This window comes from Nanorana parkeri, unplaced genomic scaffold (assembly GCF_000935625.1).
Source record: "Nanorana parkeri isolate BGI_ZX_2015 unplaced genomic scaffold, ASM93562v1 scaffold220, whole genome shotgun sequence".
NCBI lineage: Eukaryota > Metazoa > Chordata > Amphibia > Anura > Dicroglossidae > Nanorana > Nanorana parkeri.
Window position 1 is genome coordinate 662109 of NW_017306488.1, and position 9600 is coordinate 671708.

Consider the following 9600-nt stretch of genomic DNA (forward strand, 5'->3'; position numbering starts at 1 on the left):
TGCACTTCTACTGCAATAGATCACTTTTAAAAGGGCTTTACTACAGCTGTGAATTGCAATAGATCACTGTGACAGTGATTTGTTGCTGCAGGTTCATTTAAGCTGGACTTTCAATAGGATCTCCAAGTGCCAACTGAACTTTTACAATCTGTCTACACCGATCAGCCATAACATGGTTGCCTAAAAGCCTAAATCACCACCCTAAAATTCAGTAGGTCCCCCTTTTGCCGCAAAACAGCCCTGACCCGCCGAGGCATGGACTCCACTAGACCTCTGAAGGTATGCTGTGGTATCTGGTACCAAGCCGTCAGTAGCAGATTCTTTAAATCCTGTAAATTGCGGGGTGGGGCCTCCATGGATTGGACTTGTTTTTCCAGCACATCCAACAGATGCTCGATTTGAGATTTGGAGGCCAATTCAACACCTCAAACACATTGTATTCCTCAAACCATTCTTGAACTATTTTTGCAGTGTGGCAGGGTGCGTTATCCTGTTGAAAGAGTTCACTGCCATCAGGGAATACCATTTCCATGAAGGGGTGTACTTGGTCAGCAACAATGTTTAGGTAGGTGGTACGTGTCAAAGTGCCCTCCACATGAATGGCCAAGGTTTCACAGCAGAACATTTCCCAAAGCATCACACTGCCTCCATCGGCTTGCCTTCATCCTGGTGCCATCTGTTCACTAGATATGCGACACACACACACCTGGTCATCCACATGATGTAAAAGAAAATGTGATTCATCAGATCAGGCCACCTCCTTTAATTGCTCCATGCTCCAGTTCTGATGCTCGCATGCCCATTGTAGGTGCTTTGGTAGTGGACATAGGTCAGCATTGGTCCCCTGACTAGTCTGTGGCTACACAGGCCCATGTGCAACAAACTGATGCACTATGTGTTCAAACGCCTTTCCATTAGAACCAGCATTATTTTATTTTTTTAGCAATCTGAGCTACAGTAGCTCTTCTATTGGATTGGACTGCATGGGCCAGCCTTCGCTCCTCATGTATATCAGTGAGCCTTGTCCACCCATAACCCTGTCGCTGGTTCAGCCCGTTTCCTTCTGTGGGCCACTTTTGGTAGGTCCTGACTATTGCAGATCAGGAACACCCCACAAGTGCTGCAGTTTTGGAGTTGCTCTGACCCAGTTGTCTAGCCATCACAATGTGGCCTTTGTCAAAGTCACTCAAATCCTTATGCTTGCCCATTTTTTCTGCTTCCAACACATCAACTTCAGGGACAAAATGTTCACTTGCTGCCACCCACTTCCAGGTGCAAATATTCCTACGCTATTGACCAATGAAATGAGAATATGCAGTCAAAAATTAGACGGGATTTGTATTTTGTTCATCATATGAAAGAAAGGAGGAGTGCAGCATAGGCTTCTTTTTGTATTTACCATTGAAGAATAACTAGAATAATTTTTTTTTAGTTGCTGGATTGAATCGTGTTTCTAGTTATCTACATAATTAATGCAATCTGTACAGTAAACCACGCATTCATTTAGAGCTGTTGCAGAGAAGCACTTCAATGCTTTGGCTCCGAGAAGGTGAATGCATGGTATTGTTTAAAGGGGAGTGTTTTCTGTGTTGTTTGTGTGGAGCCCTAATATATGTCATCTAGATTGTAACAGGCTAGTAAGCTTATTTTGTTAGGTTTTAGGGCTCTCTAGTATATACTAGAGTTTTTTCAGCTGTGGAATGGTTCTTGATGAAAAATCAATGCTGGTCTGCCACATCTAATAGGCTATGCAGGAGACAGTGACTTCTTAAGCAGGTTGCTGAGACTCATGATCAGTTGAGAACGATTGCACAGACTGCAGTTGTCTATGATTACCATGAGCCCCAGCAACCCTGTAGCAGGGCACAATCATTTATATTTACAGAAAAGCCCCAAATCAACTGTGGGAGAGCAGTGCTGATTTTCAATCAGTAGAAAAATTGCAAAATTCACCTTTAACCTCTCAGGAATGCTAGAAATATTTTCATAAACCCCTAAAGCAGGGCTGGACAAATCCCAGGTGCCAAGTAGACAATGTTCCTTAAAAATGATAATTTGTGCCTAACTTCTGAGGTTCTCCTCTAGTTCTCAATGAAGCTGGTTCCTCGATTGCATGGATTCACTTCTGGATTCCATATCAATTGGTCCACTTCTATCCTAAGAGTAAAACTGGCTCTTCTTTAAAGTCCATTGAAGAAAATCTGCAGGGAGTATGGAGGCTGCCATTGCTAAACACTTCTCTAAAAAATACTAGTTGCTTGGCTGTTATGGCAACCCAGTGGCTTTAGTAAGTCACTGATCCTGGACGAGTATGCAAATTAGAAGTTCTGCCAGAAGGTTATCAACACAGAAATCTTATAACTGGTGAAGATAACTTCAATGGTCAGTGAGTTTCACTGTAACACATTCATTAATAGACCCAGTAACATACTACCCCTTATATTGTCTCCTGCACAGTTCCACATAGGAACAGCAATCTATGACATTTCAGCCACAATATGTTTGCATTGCCATATTTGTAGGTGTGGCTTTCTGAAATCAGACTGTCAGTCTTTTTTAAGTGGGGGTGCAATCTGGCTTAGTCAGGGGTGCTGTTAAATTTTCACACAGCATGATGTGTTTCTATGGTGCAGGCGGACCGGCAGCCTGTTACAATGAAAACGCATGATGTTAATCCAGGGCAGGTGGCATCCAGGTCCACCCCCCACATTCATAAGAGCATGCAATTATGCCTCTGTCCAGACCTGCTCCACCCCCTGCCTTCTGCCATGCTGCATCAGCCATGCTATGGTGAAGATTATACGGTAGGATTGTGGGGTTTTTGATGTGAAATGGGGCTCTTGATATGAAGACGGGACTCTGATGCTAAAGGTGGTGACTAATGAGAAAGGGAGGGTTTCTGAAGTGAAGGTCGGCTCCTGATATGAAGGGGGATGGCTTTTGATGTAAAGAGGTGCTCCTGTTGTGCAGGCGGGTTTCTGGTGCGAAAGGGGGGACACTGATGTTGATTTATTTTTTTGTGTGTGGGGTCCCCCCTAAAATCTATACAACACCAGACCCCTATCTCCGATAAGGGTCTGTTATGGATTTTTAGGGGACCACATGTCTTTTTTTTTAATTTACATTTTACTTGGTGTGGGTGCTGTGACTGAAAAACGATTGAGAAACACTGGACTAAGCAAGCAAATCTGAGGAATGGACACTTCATTTTAATGTGTAAATCATTTGTATGTCATATAAGTGAAATATGTGCAGATATGTCAGGGGCCCAGTCGTTTAAGTGCCAGGATAAATGAGGTCCCTATAGGGGCCCCTATAATGTTCTTATCCATTCTGTGCTTACAATGGCATATATGGCACTGCAAGCTGCAGGCCGTTTACTGTTGCAGATGATTACTGCTGCAGTTAAAGGTCAGGATAGTATTTCTGTTGAACCAAAGGATTAGTCCTATTAGAAATTCATGCAATATTCTTCCTCATGTATTCCCTGTTGTCTTCTGCATGATATTATTTTTGCTATTCGCCTTTTCCATTTGCATCCTGCTCCTTGGTTCTATTCCAGGTGAATCACAGAACATTTGTTAAGAGATTTATTGGATTTAATGCCAAAACCACTTCCTAGGGAATATAGAGTAAGGCACAGAAGCCTGTCTATACACCTGTACCTCATCCCTGATGAATATGATTTCTTCCTCATGGCAAGCCTACAGCCAGGACCTCAATGGTACAATATTATAAAAGAATAATTCTTGTATCTTGAAAATATATTTTTTTAGTCACAAAGTGGAAAAAATAGCTATGTCACCTTAAATGAGTCTTGACCCAATGCAAATCTTTTTATTTCTATCCTTACTGTGAAATACTGTTTATGATGTTCCTATGTCTCTAACTGAATTGATCCAGGGAGGTAATGGTAATTATTTACCTTAAAGTAACCCCCCCCCCTAATTCAAATCTGGTATTCTTCTAGCACTGATGGGACTATAGCTTGATCCAGACACATTATAGAGCATTTCTGCTTTAGTTTGAAACAAACTAGTGATGCTTTTGCTCTGAGGAAGTTCAAGTTTAAACGAAACGCATCAATAGTATGCAATATAGCACAAAAAGACCCATGCAGTCCTTGAAGCACAGTGGTCCAAAGTCCTCTTTTCTGATGAGAGCAAATTTTGCATCTCATTTGGAAACCAAGGACCCAGAGTGTGGAGGAAGAATGGAGAGGCACCCACTGCAACTGTGTGATTAGGAACACATAAGAAACATATACTGGGATTTTCTAAAATTTAATTGCAAAAATGGAAATATGCTTTAACTGTCTCCGGGCCGGCCGTAGTAAAAAAACGGCCGGCCAGGAGCTCTCTAGATCTGAGCGGGCGTCTCTAGACGTCCGCTCAGACACGCCCCCTTGCGAGCGGAGCTGAATACTGAAAAATGGCCTGGCCAGGAAGGGGGTCTAAACACCTGGTCTTGAAGTGGTTAAGGGGTATATTTATAAAAAAAAAGTTCACATAAGTTATTTGTCCAGCAAAACGGCATATAAATTCATCTCGTGTGAGTTGACCAGCTGTTGTGAGAATAGGGCAAAACAGTTTGTTGTTTGTGTTACTTCTCTTCTGCTCAAATATTCTTCAATAGGTATAGTCATAAAGGCCAGCGTGAATGGGGAAAATACTGCATTATGGCCTATGGATGGAACTGAGGGTCCTAAGAAGTAAATACATGTTAGTAAGGAAATACAGTTCAAGGGAATGAGCATATAAATGTAACCATTGATATTACGGTGATAGTATAATAAATAGTGTAGTGATACTGTAATAATTATTCTCTTGAATAATATTTTGTTACTAACATGTATTTTTTTTTATTTTATTCTTTATTTTACATTTTCAAAAACAAATGATAGATTACAGATAACATCCATAACTACATGGAATAGGAATAACAAAACAGGAATATAAAATAATATGGCTATCATCCAGTTCAGGTATTAGGTCTATAGATACATCAAATAATCACACATAGCCACAAAGATAGTCATCTTCGAAAAAGCAAAGTGGGGAACATATGTGAGTAGGGTAGTAAACAGGTCCAGTTGGCTATCAGGCAAACCCATCATAAATGTAATCAATCGCCAAAAATAACTCCTATGCTCTAAGTGGAACCAGAAAGGGATAAAGGGAAGAGGAATAACAGAACAATGTAGAGTAGTAAGTAAGTGAGAGAAAGGGCAGAGGCGTAAAGAAGTAAAAGATCAAGGAGCAGAACAGAAGTCCGCAGTGGGGAACCGTCCCTTGCAATGGAGATGGAATTCAAGCCGTCTGCAAGGAACCGTACTCCTGGGAGTAAAGGAATTCCAGCCAGTAGAACCAGTGCGGAAACAGGTCCCTCTGGTCAGGTCCCTCTCCCATTTAGCCACAAACACTGGTGTCGGTTGGTCGGAGGAAGGAGCAAGGAGTGCGTGTGCCCTACTCAGGTCGTGTTTGACATATTCACCCGCCAAACAAATTTCTTCAAAAGAGGTCAAGTTAGATCTCGGTTCTGCGGAGCCCAAGAAACGGGAGAGGAAATGGCACAATTGCATGGCCTGCCAACGCAAAAGAGGTGGGGCAACCATGTTATAAAGATTCTGTAGACTCTAAATACCAGTGGGGGACCAGATGTGGGCCACTCAAAATTTGTTGGACGGTCTGAATCGGGAGGAAAGTGCAAACATGCGCCCTTTAAACATGCGCTCTTTAAGGAATAAAAACCTAACCACCGGCTAAGGTGGCTAGATGTTGCCAACCGGTGCTCTTTGCCACTAGGATACTAACCCCCCGAGACTTAGAGTCGGGATTTACTGTGATACACGAAGGGAAATCTCGCATTAAAGAGTCTAGGGACTCGGAAATGTGTTTCCTGTAAGAAAGCCACATGCGCCTGATGTCTCCATTAGCAAAACAAACGACAAACGCACTCAACAATTTGTTACCAGTTATACAGTAAGGTGCACACGAAATGGGCTTTGAACAGTGGTACAGTAGAAAGGCATCATGGCACACTCACAAACCAGCATGTAAAACAACTTGTCTCACCACTAAGGACAATGACAGAGGTTTGGATACACGTCTTCTGCAAAGGATGTGTAAGCCGCACTGCCGCGCCAAGGCACCTCTTATAGTGCGGTCCTAACTCTAAACTATGAGAGTCTCCATCTTGGAGCACATGGGGGCAGAAGATATCAAATTGGGTGCAGGCCTGTCAGGAGGACGCCCCACCTCCTTAAAGGTACAGAGACACACAAGGGATCCCGCACATCCCATTGGCAGCTGAGAAACCCCATGCGTCGCTGCACCAAATCGGTAAAGCAAAACAAACGACAAACGCACTCAACAATTTGTTACCAGTTATACAGTAAGGTGCACACGAAATGGGCTTTGAACAGTGGTACAGTAGAAAGGGTGTTTGTCGGGCTTTGAACAGTGGTACAGTAGAAAGTGCGTTTGTCGTTTGTTTTGCTTTACCGATTTGGTGCAGCGACGCATGGGGTTTCTCAGCTGCCAATGGGATGTGCGATCTCCCTTGTTTAGAGCAATGTCTCCAAATGTCACAAACGGAGAGACTGGGAACTCCCAGGCACTGGTATGCGTTACCAACCAGGAGACACCCATCCAGGACCAAAAGACCAAATACCCCATGATATTGAGGGCCACCCCCAAAAAAGAGAGAGTGCGTCCCAGGGCAATACGGTCCAGAAGCCCCAGGCAGTGTCTCCCCCCACCAATCACCTGCCCTCTGGACCATCACCCACACACACCCTAAAAATATGGCCAAAATGGGGCCCAAAATTATGCATAGGACTCAGTATAGTCAACATAAACCATGTACATAACTGCAATGGATCTCATTAACATTAAGAGTAATAAAACTTTGCCTGGTGTCCGACATAGGATCCGGGTAGTCTCCTACCCTGTCGCCTTCAACAGTAGTCCTCCCCGAGAACAGGCTGCTGTACAACGTTGAAAGTGCCAGGTCACAATTAAGGAACATATCCAACCCGCTCTGGGAGGCAGGCCACACAAGGGAGGGATCTATCAAAACCTGCTCACATACATTGTAGACAGTATGTGTATACAGTACATTACATTGGTATAAGCTGAACTGCATTCGTATTGTAACCTGCAAGATAAATCAGATTATTCAAAACTAACAAGCCGCTGAAAGCAGGCTATCTAGATATTGGGGCCTGCTCCTCACTCCGCACTTAAAGACCTGAGACCAGGGGTTGCACTCCGAAAGAAGGGTGTCGATTTGATCCATTACCCAGTGTAAAAGTACCATGTAAAACCTAGGCAGAGCAGAAGCAGAAGTCAATGGGGATATGTAACTGCAACATGGTGTGCCCATAACTGTTCCATCGGGTTAGCAGAAAGTCAGCGGCCTAATCAGGCCAGTAACCTGAAGTCGGACTGTTCAAAAAGGATGCAAACATCAATAGAACAGAGCACCGGAGAACTCTTACCTGCCCATGTGTGACATGAAGTTCGAGTGTAGCTGTTCAACAACGGTAAATACATGTAGAAGTATTATTGAAACAAAGGCCTCAGGTCCAGTGAAAGATCAGAGGACGGAAACTGAGCCTGAGATGGATTAGCGGTCATTCATGCCTGACTGGACTGCGGGCAAGAGCCCAAGTCGAACCCAGCCCTCGAGCGGGAACGCTGGCAGCGGGATCTCTCCATTCTAGGAGCAGGCTGCTGGTTAGGCATCTGAGACATAGGGGGGAAGAGCCAATTTGGTACTTAAATCGGATAAGTACCCAGCAACAGGAACAGCTTGGGAAGCTGCTCAGCTGTCTGCAGAGAAAATGCGGCTTTGGACTTCTGGATCTGTATGTGGACGGGGTGACCCCACATGTAGGACGCACCCGCAGAGGACATCTGAGCAAGCAGCGGATGAAGCAAATACCTGAGGAATAGAGTTTATCGGGATAGATCTGGCAGGATGGTAATTACTGCTCCATCAAACTCTACTGACTTTTTAATCCAGGCCTGCCGCATCATCTCTTCCTGTGCAAAGAAGTGTCTTCGGCAGAGCGTGTCTCTAGGCAAGCCTTGGGCCGTTGATTCTATGCACCCTATCCATCTCAATAGGCGTTGTCGGATCTCAGTCCATCAGCATGTTAAGGATAGCTTGAACCGTCGCTCTGAGATCAGCATTCGTGGTGGACTCCGGTATGCCTCGTAGTCGGATATTGTTCCAACGGCTTCTGTTTTCGCCGGCATCGATCTTAAGTTGCAGTAAAGCATAAGCTCTATCTTGAGCCACCGCTGCAAACTCTAGGGCCGAGACCTGATCAGCCAAAGACGAATGCGAGGACTCTGCTTCGGTTACCCTGTTGTCTAGTTGAGTAACCCTCTGGGCGACCTCCTCAATGTCTTTGCGCAGCACTCCCTGTACTCTTTGTGCCAGATTGTCCTCATTCGTGGCTAAGGATTGGAAGACCTCTCATAAGTCCGTACCCAACACCGAAGCAAGTTTCGTGGAGATCTGAAAAGCTGGGTCGGGTGAAGGTGGTTCAGGTGAGTCTAGCCTAGGCGAGCGGATTGTGTGATCCAACATGGCTGACTGGCCATTTGAGAAGAAACTCCCACCGCAGAACTCGGGGCCGCTGCCGGAAAATAACCAGGAATGGTGAGTGGGTCAGGTTGCCCGCTGGGTCTTTGTGATTTCCTGCCCTTGGCCATGGGGATCGGGAAGTAAAAAATGCATTCAGTCTATTGAAAAAAGCACCCCAGGGAGCAGAGCTCTGAGCGCGCACGACCTTACAACTACATTGCTTGACCACGCCCCCTGAAATGTTTCTTTAACTATGATTCTTCTACCCATCTAGTGGCCATAATGCAGTACTTTCCCTATTGAAGAACATTTGACCAGAAGAGAAAACACACCTAGAACATTTGATTTTGCCCCATTCTCATTATAGCTGGTTAACTCGCACAGAATGAATTCATATGCAGTTTCACATATGAAAATCACGTTATGTGATTTTTTTTTTTTATAAATAGACCCCTAAGATATTTACATTACACTAATCATGTTCACATAGGTATCTAAAAAAAAAACTTCAAAAAGATTTCAGATTCCCTTAAAATGCACCCCAGTGACTTGGTAAGCACTCTTGTTAGATGTTGTTTATCTTTGTAGCTTTAGAGACATACAGATATAGACATATAGATATGCCGTGGCAGGCCATAAAACGGTTTAATAAGCATGGGCAAAAATATGTCTGCATGCATAGGCAAATCACAAGCAATTGGAACATGGGAGAATTGTCAAAAAAATCTTTTGAGGAAGATGAAATGATAAAATCTTGCTTTGCTGTTTCACATTAGTTTTAAACATATTATAGGATGAACATTCTTGCAAAAAACATAATTTAAGTAAACAGGCAAATAATATTGATATTGTCAAAATAACTCAGATGGAAAAGGTGTTATAAAGAATGAACTGACAGTGAGACTGAAAAACTGTGCTTCTTATGAAAAGCACTGTGTAATTAGTGAATAAATGAAGACTAAAACACTAGGGAAAGAAGCGTGATATTTTTCTGACATTCTG